We start from the raw sequence: 9082 nt of genomic DNA, 5'->3' as shown, positions 1-9082 counted from the left end.
GCGAGAGAAACCGATCGTCGTCCTCATCGCATCGTCTTCCGCGCGCTGTAAAAGCCTGCCGCCGGTCCGCATTCGCCGTCCACGCGGCGAGTTAATGTCGTCGTCTTCCGCGCACGCATCGTCTTCCGCGCGCACTAAAGGCTGCCGCCGGTCGGCTCGCCGCGGACGCGTCGCACTCCACGCGGCATTTTAATCCCCCGCGCCAGCCGCACATATATACGCCGCTCCGCTCGCCGCGAGGTGTACCCCGTGATCCACTCTCCCTCCACTCTCCCTCTACATCTCCGACGATGGTGTTCTCCGACGACGACGGCGCAGCCAACAACGGCTTCCCCCGCCGCTCGCTCCACGCGTGGGAGGGGCACCTCCTCCACCAGGCGGGGTACCCCTGCCCGCCGGACACGAGGCCGCCCGGCGGTGGGTGGCGGCTGAGCCGTGGCGGCGTGCCAATCCCGCCGCCGCCTCGGGGCAACCTCCTCGACATCGAGATCGAGGAGGCGCGGATGAAGATGACGGATGAGGAGCGCGCCGAACCACGCCACCACCCCGACAACTACACGGCGTGGAACTCATACTTCCTGCGCCGGTGGGAGCGGGAGCTCGCCGCGTACGACGGCCCGCCGCCTCCGCCTCCGCGCAACAACTCGGCGGGCCGCAAACGTTGGTGGAGCGCGCCGGGCCGGAGCCTCGAGGCCGTCATCGAGCACATCCAAGGCGGCAACTTCCCGGTGCTGACGATGCCCGCTCCATCGAGGGCGTCGGCGAGCCGCCGCCGGGGAAACGTCTGGCAGCCACGGCGCATGGCTGCCAGCTCGTCGTCTTCGGATCGGCGCCGAGGTCATCCTTGGCGCCGGTGAAGAGGAGGAGGCGACGTCGCCTTCGACGCCGGTGCGCGTCAAGAAGGAGCCGGCGTCTCCGCCGCCGACCGTAGGGCGCAGCAGCGGCGCCCTCGTCATCCGCGACCGGCCTTCCGCGCCGCGAGCGGCCGGAAGAGGACGAAGAAAGAGGCCGCCGCACTCCGGCTCGCCGAGGAGGAGGCGAAGCGCGCGGAGGACGCCGCGATGGCGGAGGCGATCGCCGGGTCGGCCGAAGGACTAGGAGGAGGAGAAGCGCGAGGAGGACGCCGCGCCGGAATGGGCCGAGCGCGACCGGGAGCGGCGAGAGGAGGAGCAGCGGCGGCGGCCGCCGGACTCGGCCGCCGCACACCAACGCGCCGCCCGCGCCGCCCGCGGCGCCACAACCGCCAACGACGATGCCGCGCGCTTCCGCCGTCCCGCGACACCTCCTTCCGGCGTCGTTGTCCCCGTCGTCGACCTCGAGTCCTCCGACGACGACATGTACAAGCCATCCCCGGGTGGTGGGGAGACGCCGGCCGGGCGGCAGCAGCCGGTGCCGCGCAGCCGAAGGACGACGGCTCCGACGACGACGACGCGGTGTTCTACCGCCATTTAGGCATGTAGATCGCCGTGTTTTAGAATTAGCATTTGAATTCCCCTAGCCGAATTCGAAATATAGTCGAATTCGGCCTCTATGTATGAACTCCGCCCGTTATATGATAAATATCATTAAATTTAGTCTATATTCACCCGTTTTTAGCCGTAGTTTGTCAAGTTTCCGTTTTTCAAATTCGCCTCGTCGACTTCGCCTGGGCACGCGGCTGGGAAACTACTACTCCCCACGCCAAATCTTCCTCCAATCCGGACGAAAAATTCGCTGGATTTGGGCGTGGGGAGCGCCAACGAGTGGGGATGCTCTTACCTCAGCAGAGCTGGTGCACCAGCTATGCCTCACTGCCGGTACGTTGATCGGCACCCGGCTATTTAACCAGCCTAACATGTCTCCAGCCGAGCGGTGTGGTACTAAAAACAGAGCCTATGTACGGTTAATTTGGTCGTGACAGAGATCGGCCCACCAGATAAGCCGGCCCACCAGATTAAAATTTGTGCTGCGGCGGCGGCGCGCAGGGACACCGGGTGCGGGCTCACGGCGAGGGCACGGCCGGGGAAGCCGGAGCGTGGTGGGTGCGGTGGCTGAGGACGCCGTCGCCGCTGCTACCGCCATGTTCAGCTGCAAGTTCGTCACGCTGGAAGATCACAGTTTTGCTTCAGGAACACCTTCAGTTCTTCAGTCCATACCATTGCAGACTGACGATCGACCCCACTCAGTCCCTTGTGATGGCAGCACTAGGGCGTAAGCCAGGAACGTCCATCACTCTGGAGCCGATTCAGGGAAATGTCATTGTTCAGCTTCTAATGAATGGCAATGGCGATGCTGGGGATATGGATGCTGTCAGACTTTTTTTTCAGAGGCTGCTGTGCTATCCAGCAAAATCCCGATCAGCCGGCAGGCCAGCACGATGTAAATCTATTTGGGCGATCCAAATCACCGAAGAAGATGAAAATTGTGATTTGGCGCATGGCTCATGACAGTCTTCCTGCTGGGTACCAGCTACAAAATCGTCACATTCCAGCCAAAGGAATGATGAACAATCCATTGGCGATGGCAGTTTGTGATTGCGTGAAACAACTGTAGAAGGGTTTTGGGGGAAGGCTCTCACGTGTAATACGTGGGGTTCCTGTGTTTATATATTGGGCCAAAGGTCAAGGGTTAGGGTATAATTACAATTAGAGTACAAGACAAATACAACTAATCTATAGCTATCTGTACACGCTAACACCCCCCGCAGTCGCAGCGGGAGGCTCTCGGACGCAAAGACTGGACCGAAAGTCTAGGAAGAGCTGAGTAGGCAGCCCCTTAGTCATCACATCAACGAACTGAAGGGAAGACGGAACATGTAATACCCGAACCTCGCCAAGAGACACCTTCTCGCGAACGAAGTGGATGTCGATCTCGATATGCTTGGTGCGGCGATGCTGGACTGGATTAGAGGACATGTATATGGCAGAAACATTTTCACAATAAACCAGAGTAGCAGAACGAAGAGGTCGATGAAGCTCCTGGAGAACCTGCCGTACCCAACAGCACTCGGCAACAGCATGAGCTACAGCCCGATATTCAGCCTCTGCACTGGATCGTGAAACAGTCGTCTGTCGCCTAGAGGACCAGGAGATAAGACTGTCACCATAGTAGACGCAGTAGCCGGATGTCGATCGGCGGGAGTCAGGACATCCCGCCCAGTCAGCATCAGAGTAAGCTGTGAGTGATGTCGAGAAGGAGGCCCGGAGATGAAGACCATACTCCAGGGTGCCGCGCACGTAGCGAAGCACTCGCTTCACCAGGGCAAGGTGAGGGGCACGAGGTGCATGCATGTGCAAACAGATTTGTTGCACTGCGTAGGAGATGTCAGGACGTGTCAGCGTAAGGTACTGAAGAGCACCAGCTAGACTCCTGTACTCGGTAGCATCAACAAGAGGGTCACCAACAGAACCAGAAAGCTTAGCTTGAGTATCAACAGGGGTAGCCACAGGATGACAATCTGACATGCCAGCTCGCTGCAGAAGATCTGTCGCATACTACCGCTGAGAGAGGAAGAGTCCATCGTCGTTCCGTGTCACAGCGATACCCAGAAAGAAGTGAAGCGGTCCAAGATCTGTCGTGGCGAACTCCCGATGAAGCTGATCAAGAAGACCCTGAAGGAACTGGGCAGAGGAGGCAGTCACAATAATATCATCCACATAGAGCAAGAGATATGCCGTGTCAACTCCGGACCGAAGCACAAACAACGAGATGAGGTATCCGTGGCCGAAGCAGCAAATCTGAGCGTCGCAAGATGAGTAGCGAACCGTTGATACCACGCTCGGGGGGCCTGCTTTAATCCGTACAAGGACTTGTGTAGGCGACACACGTGATCAGGACGGGCTTCATCAACAAAACCAGGAGGCTGCTGGCAATAAACCACTTCATCAAGATTGCCGTTGAGAAAAGCATTCTTGACGTCAAACTGACGTATAGGCCAAGAGCTAGAGACAGCGATGGTGAGAACCAACCGGATGGTAGAAGGCTTGACAACAGGACTGAACGTCTCATCATTGTCAATTCCAGGGCGCTGAGAATAACCACGAACCACCCATCGAGCTTTGTACCGCGCTAGAGTGCCATCTGAGTGAAACTTGTGCCGAAAGATCCACTTGCCGGTGACAATGTTGGCGCCAGGAGGGCGAGGTACAAGAGACCAGGTGTTGTTGTCAAGAAGAGCCTGATGCTCATCAGCCATGGCCGACCGCCAGTTGGGGTCCTGCATGGCCTGACGATAAGTGGTAGGCACAGGTGCAACCGTCGTGTCGGAGACATGAAGATTGAGCCTGTCCTTCGGGCGACTGACACGCCCAGACCTCGTGACTGTAACCGCAGGTACCGCAGCAGAGGGTGCAGCAGGGGTCGACGACGAGGTCGTGGAGGAGGTCTGCTGTGCGGCAGATGAAGAGGCCGCGGCAGCCGACGCAACAGCCGGTGCAGCCGGCCTGGTGACCGGGGCAACCGGCGCGGCTGCCGGTGCAACCGGCCGAGCGACCGGTGCTGGAGCGCGGGCGGCAGCTGTAGCCTGTCCCGCAGGTGGTCTGTCCAGGTCGGTGAAGAGGAAATCGAGCCGACGTGGCAGCACCGACTGTGCCGTGGGAGCGACAGCAGCAATCTGAAACGAAAAAACAGTCTCATCGAAGACAACATGTCGCGAGATTAGCACTTTTCCTGTAGACGGATCATAGCATCGGTACCCCCCATGATTGGACGGATAACCAAGGAAAACACAAGGAAGAGAACGAGGACTCAGTTTGTGTTTGGTGGTGGACGTCACATTGGGGTAACAAACACAACCAAAAACCCGTAGGCGATCATAGGGAGGTGACCGACCATGGAGGAGGGTGTAGGGAATCCGCGACTTGATCGCGGTGCTAGGACGCCGGTTTAGGAGATATGTAGCGGTGGCGAGCGCTTCAGCCCAAAACTGTGAGGGAGCATGGGCATGGAACATGATGGTGCAAGTGTCATTGATGGTGCGAATAGCACGCTCGGCCTTGCCATTTTGCTGCGAGGTGTAAGGACACGAAAGACGAAGCATGGTACCGTTAGAGTTTAGAAGTGTATTAACAGCGGAGTTGATGAACTCGGTGCCGTTGTCTGTTTGAAGAGAACGAATAGTGGTGTTGAATTGAGTACTGGCATACGCGAAAAAATTCACTAGAGTGATGGCAGCATCGGATTTGCTACGCAAATGGAACGACCAATAGTAGTGAGAATAGTCATCGACAATCACAAGGTAATAACGAAAACCAGAGTTACTAACAATTGGAGATGTCCACAAATCACAGTGAATCAAATCAAAAACAGCACTAGACGATGTAGTAGACGAACTAAACGGCGACCGCACATGTTTACCGAGCTGACAGGCGTGGCAAACAGATGGGCGGCGCACTTTATTACACTTGATAAACGCTAAACGCCGAAGAGAGGTCATAGCATCATGTCCAGGGTGACCAAGACGTTGATGCCAGAGATCTTCAGGGGCGGTGACTAGCAGGGCGGAGGTGGACGCATGGCGGTGACGACTATGGCGGTGGAAGACGGTGCCAGGGAAAGTGTAGAGATCTCTGTCACTATTGTAACGAAGGATCACACGACGGGTCTTCAGGTCCTTCACAGAGAAACCAAAGGCGTCAAACTCAATAGTGCAAGCATTATCGCGAGTAAATTTGCGAATACAAAGCAAATTACGAATAAGGCGAGGAACATGGAGGACATTGTTGAGTTTGGAGGAGTGGCCGGTGGGAGAGGTAAAAGTGACATGACCGGAAGACGTAATGGGAATATTACCGCCGTTGCCGACGGTAACAAAGTGTGGAGGCGAGAGGGGTACCGAGCTAGAGAAATTACCATCATCATTAGTCATGTGCGAGGAGGCCCCCGAGTCCATGACCCAGCCGCCCTGTTGAAGGGCGAGGCTGTTCAGCGCGGCGATGAGCGCCGAGTTGTCCCATGTTGGTGTAGAGGACGATGATGGAGCCGACTGGAAGAGCGGCGTCGCAGTGGTGTGGTATGCCTGGGGGGCCGCGGGACGCGGACCGAGGATGCCAGGGGCACGCCACTGCCCATTGCCCGGCGAGAAACACACCCAGGGGCCCGAGGGGGCAGGCGTCGCGGGGCGTTGGGTGGTGGAGCCACCGCCGTTCCGAGGCTTGTTCTTCTTTTGCTTGGTGAAGGGTTTGCCCGAGCCGGTGGAGGAGGAGTCACCACGGCAGGCCGTGCCAGTGCACGAGGGTGCCGAGGGACGCGCTTGGGCGACGAGGGTGGTAGACACCGCGTTGGAGGCGGCGTTGGCCTGCTGCATCTCCTCCATGAGAAGCATGCTCCGTGCCCTAACGAAGGTGGGCAGCGGATCCGTCATGGATATGACGGTGGCGGCCGAGGCGAACCGAGGCCCGAGCCCGCGCAGAGTGTTGAGGACGAGCGCGCGGTTGGAGACCGGGGAGTCGTTGTCGGCAAGGGCGTCAGCGAGCTGCTTCTGCCGGCGACAGTACTCGGCGATCGAGGAGGCGCCTTGGACCAGCTGACGGAAGTCATTGTCGAGGTAGATCGCTTTGCTGGCCTTGTTGGCAGAGAAGAGCTCGAGGAGGGAGAGCCAAAGCTGGCGCGCCGTCTGGTCGCGGGAGAGGACCATGTCGGCCACATCCTCGCTGATCCCGGAGTGGAGGTAGTTGAGGACGGCGTAGTCGTTGGAGGACCACGTCGGATCGGCGGGGTTGGCGGCGGTGGTGCCGTCGACGTGGCCGATGAGGCCGGCACGGCCGATGGAGGCTTTCATATAGATGCTCCACTTGGTGTAGTTGGCGTCGTCGAGGGAGAGGACGACCGGCGCATTGCTGCGCGTCACGCCGCCGGTAGGAAGGGAGCCGGCAGGGAGGGAGACGAGGGCACCCGAGGTGGCGTCGAGGTGACCAGGGGAGCTCATCGTGGCAGCGGAAGGGAGCGGCGGCGGCGGCTCTAGATGGACTAGGCGGCGGCGGCTTGTTAGGGTTTAGGATCGACACGTATCTTTTTTTTCGATAAAGGGAATATATCTATGCCTAATAATAAAGGAGCTAAGGTTTCTGCCAGATTTTTCGTCCAACTTTTTTTAAGACGATTTTACCCTCCCACCAAATCACATAATACTTACTATACCACCCTACCCTTTCATTCGGTTCTCTCGTTACCACGTTCCCACGTTCTGTCCGACAGGGGCTAGGGAGCGTCCGACGGCTGAACTGGGCCAGGGAGCCGCGGTGTTGGGCCACGAGTCATCTTTTTGTGCTTTGTTTTACAGTATTAGAATTAAGGGCGCGCATGTTTATGTCTATGAAATAATCCCACCTCGCTTCCCTAAGCCATGTACCGCCGATTTATATAGGTAAGCTTCCTCGATTATCACAAGCCGTGTTGAAAAATAATAACAGACGAGAGAACCACGCTGGATCCAGCGGATTGCGGAAAGAGAATTTGGGGAAAGAGTTGGGAAGACAAGACGATTGTCGGGACGGACGGATAAAGGCTTTGAATGGACGCTGATCTTTGGTGGGTGACGACAATGAAGGGACGAACGCGATGGAACAAAGATTCCAACAAACCCCGGCCAGCTACCGAGCGCCGCCGGAAAAAAATGACTCACCGAGCGCACCTGCAGGCGATGAATCGAGCCGCTGCTGAAGACCTGCGCGCGCGGCATGCTCAACATTGCACGGCTCCGTACCCGGCGGCCCCTCCGCGCGTTATCCCCTACCGGCGACGAAGCCGACAAGGCCTGCGATGCAAAGGAGAGCGGCCGAGCATTCCGATGGAAGGAAACTGGAGATGAGTCAAATTCGCGGCGGTGATGGCCGGAATTTGAGCAGGCAGTGGCTGGCGGCTTGGAAAGAAGGGGGCAAAGAGAAGGGGATCGAGAGTAATATTCCTGTGTTGTGTTGACCACGAGGCCCACTCGCATTCTCGTAAAAGAAAAGAAAAAAGTACACAAGAAAAAACTGGGGCGCCGTATGCGTACTGTATGTCTGTCTCATGTGGTTGTTTGCATCGTTCTGAAAATGGAAATTACATGGAGTTTAAAATAGAATTGTAATTATTTTTAAGTATATGGTACAAAAATATATGAATAGTATATATTTTAAGTATATAGTACAAATATATATGAATAGTAGCCTCTCTGTGCCACAATATAAAACATTTCCTAAAATGTAGATCAAGTAGAAAATAAACCCTAAGACTAAAGGGCAAAGTGAGACTAGGATTGTGGGAGCGAGCTGGTCGACTTTTTTTGTCATATAACTTGGGCTGTGAACAGAACCTTCACGAGTGGAATGGGTCACCGCATTGCAACTATACCTGGGCATATGTCGGTCCAGGAAGCCTTTCGGGCTGTGGGCTTTGCCGCTTCTTTATTTCGTCTTTTGGGGTACTTAGGCCCTCCACAGCGTTGCTGTTTTCGGTGCCAAACCAACCTTTTAGCCTTTGGAAACCGATTGCCTACGTTGCCCAAATGATGCCCCAAAAGAATTCAGGGAATCGAAGCAGGGAGTTGCTCCGATGCCCAAACTCAGCAGCCTATAAAATATTGTTCTTTCCCTGTCCAGCTCAACACTCACCCTGCAACAACAGCAACCCTTCTCTCTATCCAGCATAGCTCAATGGATTCTTTATCGATGTGGGGTTGTTTCCCACTCTGCCAAGCGGTGCCCTCCGTTGTGGAGTTGATGCCACAAAAAAGTTACTGGGCATCGGTGCTGATGTGTAACCTTTTGGAGCAAATGGGCACCGACAACATTGTGGAAGGCCTTAGGCCTAGCCTGGCTCAACCATCGGGCCAACTTTTTTAGATCCAAGCCCGGGAATTTTGGACCGAGCTTCGGGCAAGGCTGCCCATGCCTAGGTATAATTGCAACGCACACGCCGTAGCATCGCATGGGCATCCTTCCTAGTTAATATCAAAAAGATACCTATCTGATACCATGTAGAAGGGTTTTGGGGGAAGCCTCTCACGTGTAATACGTGGGGTTCCTGTGTTTATATATTGGGCCAAAGGCCAAGGGTTAGGGTACAATTACAATTAGAATACAAGACAAATACAACTAATCTATAGCTATCTGTACACGCTAAC

Source organism: Lolium rigidum, chromosome 1 (assembly GCF_022539505.1).
Source record: "Lolium rigidum isolate FL_2022 chromosome 1, APGP_CSIRO_Lrig_0.1, whole genome shotgun sequence".
In the NCBI taxonomy this organism is placed as follows: Eukaryota; Viridiplantae; Streptophyta; class Magnoliopsida; order Poales; family Poaceae; genus Lolium; species Lolium rigidum.
Note: the sequence above shows the minus strand (reverse complement) of the source record.